Source organism: Dioscorea cayenensis, chromosome 9 (assembly GCF_009730915.1).
Source record: "Dioscorea cayenensis subsp. rotundata cultivar TDr96_F1 chromosome 9, TDr96_F1_v2_PseudoChromosome.rev07_lg8_w22 25.fasta, whole genome shotgun sequence".
In the NCBI taxonomy this organism is placed as follows: Eukaryota; Viridiplantae; Streptophyta; class Magnoliopsida; order Dioscoreales; family Dioscoreaceae; genus Dioscorea; species Dioscorea cayenensis.
In genome coordinates, this window is record NC_052479.1 from 14,993,471 (window position 1) to 15,005,278 (window position 11,808).

At 43.6% G+C, this 11,808-nt stretch overlaps 1 non-coding gene across 1 annotated transcript; it reads left to right on the top strand.

Moving 5' to 3' along the window:
* Positions 1-1,902: 1,902 nt before the first annotated feature.
* Positions 1,903-2,009, top strand: LOC120269563. Its single transcript, XR_005539213.1, has one exon. It is a non-coding gene; the product is annotated as a small nucleolar RNA R71 (small nucleolar RNA).
* Positions 2,010-11,808: the final 9,799 nt, after the last annotated feature.

The following is an 11,808-nucleotide window of genomic DNA, read 5'->3' on the forward strand; positions in this document are numbered from 1 at the left end:
TTGGGTTGCCTCCCAAGAAGCGCTCGTTTAATGTCACTAAGCTTGACGTATCTTTCTTACCTCACGGGGGTTCATAAATGAAGGTTGCCCTCTTACCCATGGCTTGAAAGCATGATGAGCAAAATCTCTTGAGGGTAGTGGATGTACTCTCGGGCTTCGGACCACCTAGCAATGGTTCGTCCGACTTCCTTGGCTCATGTACGTCTCCAACAATCTTGGAGCATTTTCGGTGGAGTCTCTGAGACATCTTCATTTTTCGGAGCACCGTCTTCAAGATCCCTTGGGTAGATGTTTCTTCTCCAGTCGAACCAAGCATCATTACTTCTTCATTGCTCTCCTCTTGGTCGAATAAACATTCATATGGATCTGGGTTGAACATTTCCTGCACATATTCATCAACAAGCTCATCAGTAGTGTCTAGAAAGTATACAGTGTCATCAAAATCAAGAGAATGCCGCATGGCTTCAGCAAGGCGGTATGTGAGCTTGTCATCTCCAACTCTCAATGTGAGCTCTCTACCATCCATGTCAAGCAATGCTTTGGAAGTCCGCAAGAATGGTCTCCCAAGTATCAAAGGTACATCCGCATCCTCATCGACATCTAGCACTACAAAGTCAACTGAAAAAATGTACTTGTCCACCTTGACAAGCACGTCTTCAATGATGCCTCTCGGATGTCGTACCATTCAGTCCGCCAATTGTAAAGTCATCCGAGTAGGCCTAGGTTCTCCTAAGCCTAGGTTTTGGAAGAAAGTATATGGCATGACTTTGATACTTGCCCCTGAATTCGCCAATCCCATTTACTCACCTAAGTTACCGATGTTACACGGAATGATGAAGCTTCCCTGGTCTTTCTTCTTGTTCGGCATGTTCTTTTGCAACACCGCCGAGCATGAAGCACTCTACTCCAATTTCCTCTTGTTGGTCAATAGGTCCTTTACGAACTTCGCATACTTAGGTATTTGAGCCAATGCCTCTACAAAAGGAATATTGATGTGGAGTTGCTTGAATAGACTCAGGAGGGGGTGTCACCTCTTTCTCTTTGTTTACTCCCTTCTCAACCTATACAACCTCGGGTGCGTGTTCTTTCGGCTTTTCACTCGGAAGCCTCCCTTCAACCTCACGACCACTTCTCAAAGTGAACGCCTTCACATGTTATCTAGGATTGGTTTCCGTGTTACTTGGTAAACTTCCATGTGGCCTTTCGAAGAGAGACTTCGCAATTTGCCCCACTTGATTTTCAAGGTTGTGCAAGGAGGCGGTGCTATTGCGAAGTGTAGCCTCAACTGATTCAAACCTTGTGTTTGCCGATTGAACAAATCTAGCCAAGTGCTTCTCCAAATCCGTCATTCGGGTTTCCAAGCCTGAAATTCTGTTTGCCACTTGAGGGGCTTATTGTTGTTGTTAGAAACCCGATGGCCCCATGGTCTTCTGTGGTCCTCGATTGCTCCATGAAAAATTGGTATGATTCTTCCAACCTGAATTATAAGTGTTGCTGTACGAGTTCCCTTGAGGTCTCATGCCATTACCTACAAATTCAACGTTCTCAACTGAAGAAACATCACCAATGACGATTGGGCAATCGGAGGGAGCATGTCCTCCATCACAACCGGTGTAATTGGTCACGGCCGCAACTCTATTCGAAGCTATAAGATCTAGCTTCTTACTCAAACTCTCCACTTGGGCCGCCAATGAAGTTACCGCACCAATTTTATGGAGACCGGCCATCTTTTTCTTCTCCCTATCGTACCACTGGTAGCTTTTTAACCTCATTTCCTCAATCAATTGGCGAGCCTCATCGGGGGTCTTGCTACCTAAGGTACCTCCTGCTGCCACATCCAACAGTTGCCTTGTACTCGGGTTCAAACCATTGTAGAAGGTTTGAACAATCATCCACTCCGGGAATCTGTGTTGCGGACACTTTCACAGGAGTTCCTTGAACCTTTCCCATGTCTCAAATAGAGACTCCAATTCCAACTGCACAAAGGATGAGATCTAATTCCTAAGCTTTGTTGATTTTCCGGGAGGGAAATAACGGGCCAGAAAAGATTCTACCATCTCCTTCCATGTAGTGATTATTGTTCTAGGTAATGAGTGTAGCCACTGCTTTGCTCTCCCCTTTAAGGAAAATGGGAAGGCTCTCAATTTGATGGCATCATCCGTCACACCATTTATCTTCATCATGTCGCACACCTCGAGGAAGCCCTCTATGTGAATGTTTGGGTCCTCATCGGCCAAACCGTTGAATTGTGCGGACTGCTGCAGCATATGGATGAATGCTAGCTTTAGCTCGAAGTTCTGAGCTGTAATTGGGGGATGCACAATACTCGATTGTGTCCCCAACACTGAAGGTCTGGCATAATCGGATAGTGTTCGTTGTTGCTCATTTTATTCTGCCATGTTTTCAAATCCTTCTACTTCCAAATTAGCTGGATTATGCTGTTCTTGCACAGGTTCTTTCCCTTTTCTTCTAAGTGTACGTTCAAGCTCAGGGTTTCCTTCAATCAATATTGATGGATTCCCTCGGGTCATAACCTAGAGCTGCACCAAAAAGAAAGAAAAAGACAATCAGAATGATGATAGAATAAGAAGATATGAATTAGAATGTGTGGTGAAATAGCTAAGAAAACAAAGTGCAAAGTTTCTCTAAACGCCTAGCTCCCCAGCAACGGCGCCAAAAACTTGACAAGATCCCCTTGCGTATATCCCGCAAGAGCACAGGTTTATCGAAGTAATAATCCCGGGTGAGCGGGGATCGAATCCACAGGGAGTAGGGAGTAAAGACACTTAATTCGATTCTTAGCTATGTGGAATATCAACAATGATAAGTGTGACAATGATTCAATTCTTAAAAATTAAAAGCAACAAGTAAGAGAGCAAAAGTAAAGAGGAGGTAAGGCAATCGATAAAGATGGGGTACTCGGATGATGCTTCACCTAGGATAATCGCTTCAAGTGCAAGAACTCTCTATTATGCTTCCTAATCAATGCAATGGTGAGTCGTGGAAATCCTTACATACATAGTCCCAAATCTAAGGTCAACTATGCCTAACTCTATTCATGTCCGGGAGGAGAGATTACATAACCTCTCAAGCTCGCACTCGTATAAAGTTGCAATGAGCTCTAGGGATTTCAGGTGATAAATCTCTTCCTAATTATAGACCTAACCCTTTGGTCCAGGCGGAAGGTCCCCTAACCACAATTAAGCCCTAGATACTAAGATCCCTCAGCGCTTCACTCCGTTGCACGCGTAACTAAGCCCCCAGCGAGATTCATCCCTTAGACCATTCACTCTATTATGGCCGCAAAGAACTCGAGGAACGGAGGTAGAATCTATCACGTCCCGAGGGAAAGGGGACGCTCCCGTGCCTCCGGACTCACCCTCTCAACCCTCTCCAACCTAGCTTTTGTCTAGCAGCTCGTGGTGTGTCACTCACTCAAAAGGTTACCAACAAGAACTCTCAACCCTAGTGTCACTCTAGGGTGAAATGTTCATACAATCAAGCATTCAAGGTTGGAACTCACAATAAACATCAATTTATTGAAAGCATAATAAAGAAGTTCAATTAAACGAATACATCCTAGTGTTAACAATCATCCAAGCACCCACTACGGGTTTAGCTCTCCATGGAGCTAAGTACAATCAAAGAAATCGAATGTAAAAGCAATAAATCCATAAAGAAACCCCCTCGATGGTCGTATTGATGGTCTTATGGAGAGTCCTCTACTCGTCGCAAGGGATCCTTTGTCTGGCCTAGGATACACCTCGCCCGATCGATGCCGACGAAAGCTCTCACAATAACCTTCTTCCAAACGACGCGTGATGTCACAGCTGTAGAACCTCTCTAAAATCCTAGCCAGTACCCCTCAAAACCCTAGCCGAAGCCCTCTCTCAAGTTTGGGAAAAGATGGAGAAAAGAATCCTAAAATCGGGGCTGAATCGACTTTTAAATAGAGGGTGGAATCGAGGCGACTCCATGGGCGTGAGGCGGTACACACGCCCGTCGTGGGAATTTCCCACTACGGCCATGGATAATTTCCACACACCCGTGTGGATTCTCTGTTTCTCGTATTTCTCGACCGGCTGTGAACAGTGCTGCTACAGTACATGCTACATTGTTGCAACATTACTCTACTACAGTCTTCGGCCTGAATAACTTCCGAATTCCATATTTTCATCGGGGTAACGCAAACGGGCACACGTTTACATCGTGAATCACTTGCTTCTTCAATGATATACATGTTGGTGGAGCTCTCGTTCTTATGTGCATAAATCGGAATGCTCGAGTGTGACTGCCTTTGTGCCCCTCCAAATTGATGTGCTCACTCGAATGCTAGGAGCTTGGCAGACACTCTAGCATCTCACACCTGACCTATGTCTTCGCGTTTGAACTTTAGCGAGATTTCCTCCAAAATAGGTGCATTATGATCCACATTGGCCTATTTCCTTCATACTCGGCCTCACAACCCTACCTGTATAAAAGTAACATAAAAACACACATATTATTGTAAAAACCTGAGAAAAGTAATGCTCAACATAAGGAATGAACACTTCGCATTCATATCGCACAAGCACTTATCAATTTTCATTTTTGTTAAAGCCTTTAAGTCCATATTCACTTGGTTTATTTTTGACTCGATTTTCTCATTTCCATTGTCGAAGAGCTTTCTATCACCTTTCCCAAGCCTCTAACTTTACAACAACTACACTACCCAACCAGCCAAGCTGATAAAAGGTCAAATTTTGCAGGGATACAGGCACAAAATGCCGATCAAAGATGTTAAAGGAAGCCTAATCAAAGCAGGCAAACAAGAAGATCTGACTGAGTTGATGATGGACCGGATCTCAAAAGGCGAGAGGCTTTCATAAAGACGTATGAGAAAGGGATGGTCGAGAGAGGCTTATTGCATGATCCACCCGGTAAGCTAATAAATGCTGCATAAGAGAGTAGGAGGCCAGCTCTTGTACCGGAAAAAGGTGCACACCCATGACGGAACATATGTTAAGGCCTTTGATGGGTAAAGAGAGAAGTCAATGGACAACTTCAAAATCCTTTGATTTGTTTGTACCATTTTGTCATCGATCACTGTTGGATCGGTTGGTGAGTCACAAAAAAGCATCGAAAAAGGTCCAACATATCTTTTTATATGATCATCGATCTCATTGTAGCTGACTGATCAGAACATCAAGATGACAGGATTCGAACCTATAGCCCTCTGTACCCAAAACAGATGTGCTGACCACACTGCGGTACACCTCGTCTTCCCCCAAGAACATATAGATCCACCCGATCTATAAACACTCAAACCGAACACACCCACCATTCTTTGGGTACAGGGACGTGAGAACCACCTCTTTTTGGAAATCTGCCGATCAACTTCTTTCACTTGAATTTCCTCCTTCATCCGGCTCGCTCTCGGCTATGTGTCCTTTGGACCAAAAGCCCGCTCAGAAGTGGATTTGAACCACTGACACAAGGATTTTCAGTCCTTTGCTCTAACCTGTTGAGCTACTTGAACCACTTTCATCATCGAAGCATGAATTAAGCATATGTTTCTTATCCGAAATCTCCTACTCGAATTGGGCTTTGTGATACAAGCTGAGCAACTCAGTAGTCTGTGCTACTGAGCCTTCAGCTTTTCTTATATATGATACCATTTCTTGCAGTTCTGGTAGTCTCTTTCTTCGGTAAGGTAGTCTAGTCTGTCTACCCGCTAGTGTAGTCAAGCAAGTCGGTAAGCCACTTAAGGTTAGTCAAGTAAGTCAGCCATTCTCTTCGCTTTGGTAAGTGAGGTAGTCTTTACTGTTAGTCCGGTAAGTGGTACGCAATCGATCTTTTCTTCTTCTTCAAAGACATACCGCTCTTGAGATCAGTTCCATTCTTGCTCCGGATTAGTCATGAGGGTCAACACACCCTTACATAAGAAAGAGATCCAGTAGTCTCAGAGGACTAATACCAAAAAATTTGGTGACATCAATCCAATTCTCATATCAAAAAGAAACCGAATCCAAACAAATAAGTAGCATGAGCTTTAGCGTATCAACACTATGGAAGGAAAAATATATAAACAACCGAGCTGACCCAACGATCGTAGGTACAAAAGCCGAAGGGAGCTAAGGGGCGAGCGAAGGTACCAAGACCGCAGCGAGCCAACTGACCTAACTGAGATGCCAGAACGGAGCTCCAAGAACATAGTTGCCAAAGCTGACCTAGTTATGCCATCCATAAGTAAAGGCACAAGCTGATGAAAAGAAAAGGTAGAAGCCTAAAACAAAAGTTCCATGTAGCCGTGTCGAAAGCCAAAGCCTTCGTTTACAGCCTCAGAAGCGACTAGAAAAAAGACAAGCCAACTCGAGCTAGTAATAAGCCAGTTTCAAAGGAATCTGCCTATCGATCCGGCTAAGATGATGCCTGCTACTACTGTTGCTACTGCAATCTTCCGGAGCAGCAAGATAAATAAGAAGAGCCCGGTGAAAAAAGACAGAAGAAGAAGATAAGATATATAATTATCTCTTTTTTTTCTTATATTAATAAGGATTCTTCATCGAAACACAAATCAACAACAAAGAGGACCTTCCTTTGCCCCGATAGTGAGCGTTGCTAGATCTTAATCAACTGAATATGGGACTGGGATATGCTCTTGTTCCTGATAGATATGCTGGGTGAGATAGTTAAAAAAGGGAAACTAGAGCCATCAGTCAACCATTGCTACCTGTGCTGGTTTGTTCGTATGGATATGATGGATCTCCCAACTCGGCAGGAACTTGCCTCTGCAACTTACATCTATGCTACCTTAGGGTACAAATCTCTGGATCTAGGCGAGGTGATGGCGGGGAACTCCAACAGGTTTTGGCTTTATACCTCGCCCGCACAATCATGTGATGAAGCCATCTTAACCTTAACACGCACTACCCGACACACACAAAACAAAGAATTGTGATTTACTGCGCTTACAACTCAAAGATTCTTTGTAGTCTTTTCAGGCACACTCATGGAGTTTGCTTGAAGTCACCGCGAGCTCTACGTTTAAAGCTTCAACACAGTCACTCTTTACCTGTAGTGAGTTCCATACTTTGATCTGTTTGGCATCTCTATTGTCGACTCTGGCTCAGTGCTGAAGTTGGACATGAATCCAAGCAGTTATATTGAATCAATTATCACAGTCGAAGTAGTTGGACTTTTCTAAATCCCTAATAAGAGGTTCATAGTCAATGTTCTAGACGCAAAGCTCACTAGCAAAAGCCCTTGTTGATACTGACTGAGACGGAGGAGCAACAATGCAAGACATAGTGTTGATCTTGTTCCATAGCCTCCATCCCTTCATGTTCTTCCTACGTAAGATAAGGAAGAAAGAAAGGTGAGCTAAATCTCTTGTTTAGCCGAAGGAGGGAGGTATGGACTGGACCTATACCATGGAAGAGTTCAGTGAACCTGAGTGTCATCTAAGATCAATCAACCAGAGCGCTCCAGCCTTTGAGAGGTTGAGATTGGCCTAACTTATCTATCTTTCTAAGTGCAACCTATGCAAAGTGGCGCTTGGACTTATGTTATGTTACGAGTGCAAAAGGATAACTTTCTTTCTTTATGTCATTGTGACATCTTTCATCTTCCAACTCAAGGTAGTAGGGCTTAGAACTCTGGATCACGTAGCATCATCTCTGACTTGATTTTATCTCCTTATAATGAGACATAGAACCGAAACATAGAGCTTTCGAAAAGATAGGCATGTCTCGAGTTCACATCATCTCCAAGTTTGATAGTCTTAAAATAGGCCGCCTACCAAATCGTCAAGCCTATCTCTTGATGCCGATACGAAAGAAAAGTTAAGGTAAATCCTAGTTTTTTTTACCTTACCATAGTCTCGTAGCAAAAACTACTATTTGATCCTGCCTAGATCTCGTAGACGGTCAGAGTGCTTGACCTATAGACCACCGACCTGACCATATACCTAGTTTTCTCACTACACTCGTTAAAGAAAGCCTTTTGTGATCGCCACACTTTGATTAGTGATAGGCCCCTAATGATGATCACGTTCAAAACAGCTTGAGGTCTACCACGTTGGGAATGCAGCCGGTCACACCCAACGGTCTTCAAATGTGACAGGTCCTGTAAAAAAGATTTGGATCAGTGGCCTGCGTAGTAAAATCTGCCCTAAATATTTCAAAAGAAATGATCCCTCGCAAATCTCCAGCCTTAAAAGTAGTTCTCTCCCTCATCTCCATCATTAAAAAAAATTGTCGGAAACTCTAGCTCAAACTTCCCCAACTCCCCCTTCCTATCAAAACTGGGTCGAGAAGCCCGACGAGTAGCTGGAATTCCCATCCATTGCCATCTACGCCAGCAACTAACGATGAAGAGCTCTTTCTCATCGATTGATTCTACGCGAGGTAGGGGAAGATTCCTTTCTTGTCCCATTCACTGATTCATCTTTGAATCTTGCATCCCATTGCTTACCCGAACTTTGAAGCCAGCAGGAATGGGATGGTAAGAATGTCGTATTGCTCTTACTCCTCCATCATCGCACCAGTGGGAGGAATAAGGGTGACAGAACCTAAAATAAATATGGAGATGAGGTGAGTAACTTCTTCCTGTTGTGGGTGCTTAATCAGTTGGGTAGCTGGAATCGACATTTCGTTATTGAGTCAACCCGACCGAAATCGTCAGAGTCCACCAGTTGAGCCTCAGGTTGGGTAGTATAATCCAAACCAGGACCGAGCTTAAAAGGTCCTTAACAAGTGGGAAACCCGGGGACCATTAACGAAGAAGAAGAGGGCGATCGTTAAAGTAACAATCGCATGCGTCCCAAAATTTGAAGGTCATAAAGAGAAAACTTTTCCAAAGAGCCTACTGGTTTACAACTTTTTTCCACAGACAGAGGCTTTTTCATGAACATAGTATGGGCGTTTGCCCAAGAAGTACCTAATTAGTTTTTGAATAGATGAATATCACTCGTCATCCGTCATATGGAATGGCGGGTCCTGAGAATAGAATTAGAGCAAACACTCTATTGCTATCGCTCTCGATCGGGAAGCGGTTGAGCGGGATGAGCCGCCTCTGAGCTATCTCCTGGTTCAACCAACCGTCCGTCCTGTTACCTCTGTCCCTCTATCATTCTCCTCTACTTACTCTTTCTATTTATCTAATCTTACTGGAGTTGGAGTAGCAAGAAACTGGCCCCTTTAACTGGCACAACACAATCAATAGGAAAGAAAATAGGCATAAAAGGAAAGAGCCAAGCTAGAAAGCAAAGACAGCTATACTACTACAGCCACAACGCTCGAAGCCACCGCCATACAAAGCATACAGAAAGCTAGATAGCTACTAGAGCTAGAAGTCAGATGGGGATACTCAACTTTCTTTTGGTCTTTCTGTCAAAGAACGTCTCGCTCCTATTTCATCAAGTATCACCGTAAAGCACTCACTTCTAGACTTGTAAGGCCCCTCCGGTCTGAACTTCCCGAGTGGACCGGGGAAGAAGTTCTTTAGTTTAGGTCTCCTTCCTAGAATCGGTGTTCTAACACCTTCTTCTCGTAGAATCTGGAAATCCGGCATTGATATGCTTGGGCTTGATGTACTACTTTCAATCTCCTCTCGTCTAGTAGCTCTAGTTTGGCTAGACGCTCTTTGCTCTCATTCCTTTCATTTTTATTCTCGAACTTCTTCTTTCTTTCCACAAGCTTTCCTACTGACGTAACTAAATTGGCTAGCAAAATCATGACTGAGCTTGGCTTGTCTAGGAGTCGAAAACGAGGATCCCTCTTTTTCTGCTCTGGTGGAAGTCTTTCTGATGTCTAACGTACATCCCGTATTTTAACCCTCCCCAGTCTCGACTGAGTCTACTCCTGTTTACATTTCTCTTGTAGGAGACATGAAGATGAATTAGACAGCAGACGATTGGGTCGGTCGGTCCATTTCCTCTTATTGAGGGATCGGATCAGCAAGAATATTCAGTATATTTTCTTTATATATTATTACAGGGCAAGATGAGGATTTCTCTAATGACAATGTAGGAGATGAAGATCAATGTGATGTGCTTATCGAGAACAAGCCTTTACTAGATGTGGCAGTAGAAGGAGAGAGTGGAAGCTTATCTTCGACTATTGGGAGAGAAGTGTTTTTTCTTTTTTGGTCTTTGTCCTGGTCTATGCTCTCGAAGTTATCGTTAGTGGCTTTCTCTGGTATGAATCAATCCATGTGAGTAGTGCTTCCAAGCGGTCTTCTAGATAGAGTTCCTTCCTGAATTTAATCTCTCAGATCTAGGTTTCGGCTTGAAGCTTGGAAGGGCAGGAAGATCGGAGAGCTCCAACCAAAGAGTAAAGGAGGAGTCTAAACTTGACTTAAAGAATTTCGAGTCTGATTGGATAAGAGGATTAATTCACTAGAACTACAACTAAACCGCATTTTCTTTTTTTTTTTCCTAATTCGACCAGGAGCCTATGAGAATGCTGAACTCTTCCTTGCGTTTTTTTTTCCAGGCGGCCTCGAAGAGGGCGGCTTTGCTCATGCAGGAAGGGCGGGAGAGGGGAAGAGCGGAGTTCCAACCTCCGTGCCTAGCTGTAACCTAAGCACTGGTTTTATCCCGGCCAAAAAAAGCCGGGGAACCCTAGTGGGAAGTGGGAAAGAAAGATCATGAGAAAAAGCGAGGTAGAGGAATTGTTCGACTCATCAGGCTCATGACCTGAAGACTACAGGTTCGAATCCTGTCCCCGCCTAATCACATCAGATGCTGGGGGAGGTTCGTTCTATCTGATCTTGAATTACTCTGGGCTCCAGCAATGTCTTCCGAGCTCAGTCACTCCTCGAAAGCTAACATGGTCTCTTGATCATAGTCCGACCTGCTTTTGCCTGTATGTTTCTAACCTGCTCCCAGCCGGAATTCATCTAAAGTCTTCTGCCTGAGGCTTGCGAAAGGTGGCTTAGTCATGCAAAATTCCTTGTCTCAGGGGACATAGTCATTGGTTGCTATAGAGGGTGAGGGTATATCTGTATCCCTACCTTTATAGCAGCTATATTCCGTAATATGCTATTTTTTTTCTGTGCTGCTTGGTACACCTCGGGGATGAACGGGTCACACTCTCTTAATCTCTCAGTATAGTCAAGCGTTGTGTCTGAATGTCATTAAGAGGCTCTCATAGCTTGATCTGTAAAAAGAACCCGCGCAATATCTTTTGTCCGCAGGTCGACTCATTGCTTCCTTTTCTTTCAATAGGAAGACGTCTGCCCGCTTAGCCAATAGACTCTCTTGCCGATTCAGCAAGTGCTTGTCCTCAAGCAAACATTAAAACATTCTATGCATCAATGAAGAAAATATTGAAAGTGCTTGGCCTTAGGTTCACCAAAGTATACAAAGATAGCATTCTACAAGTAAGGAAAAATTTCAACACTAAATACGAAAAAAATCAATGCTCTTGCTAAAAATTTGAATCAAAAAGGATAACAAACCCGAATTTCGTGTAAGTGTGTGAACTCACTCAAAACACCCGAAGTTATACTCCTCAAAGTTCTAAGTGCAAGGGACTTATTTATCTACACAAGTGATAAAAATTTTAAAAGACGGTAGTAGATTCACACATCCTCTAAGGTAGCCCTTTCCAAAGCAGCTGCTAAGGTGGCTTTCTCACTTTCGAGGTGGTAGCTCTTTCTACTCGGGTGATAGCTTTCACTCATCCTATGAGATAGCTCTTTCTCTCATTAGGGCATAACTAGTATCCGACTTGTGAGAGTAGCTTCATACTTCATAGGTGGTAGCTCTTTCCACTCAACAAATACAAATAAACAAAAAAACTATTTTGTTCCTTCTTTTCATTT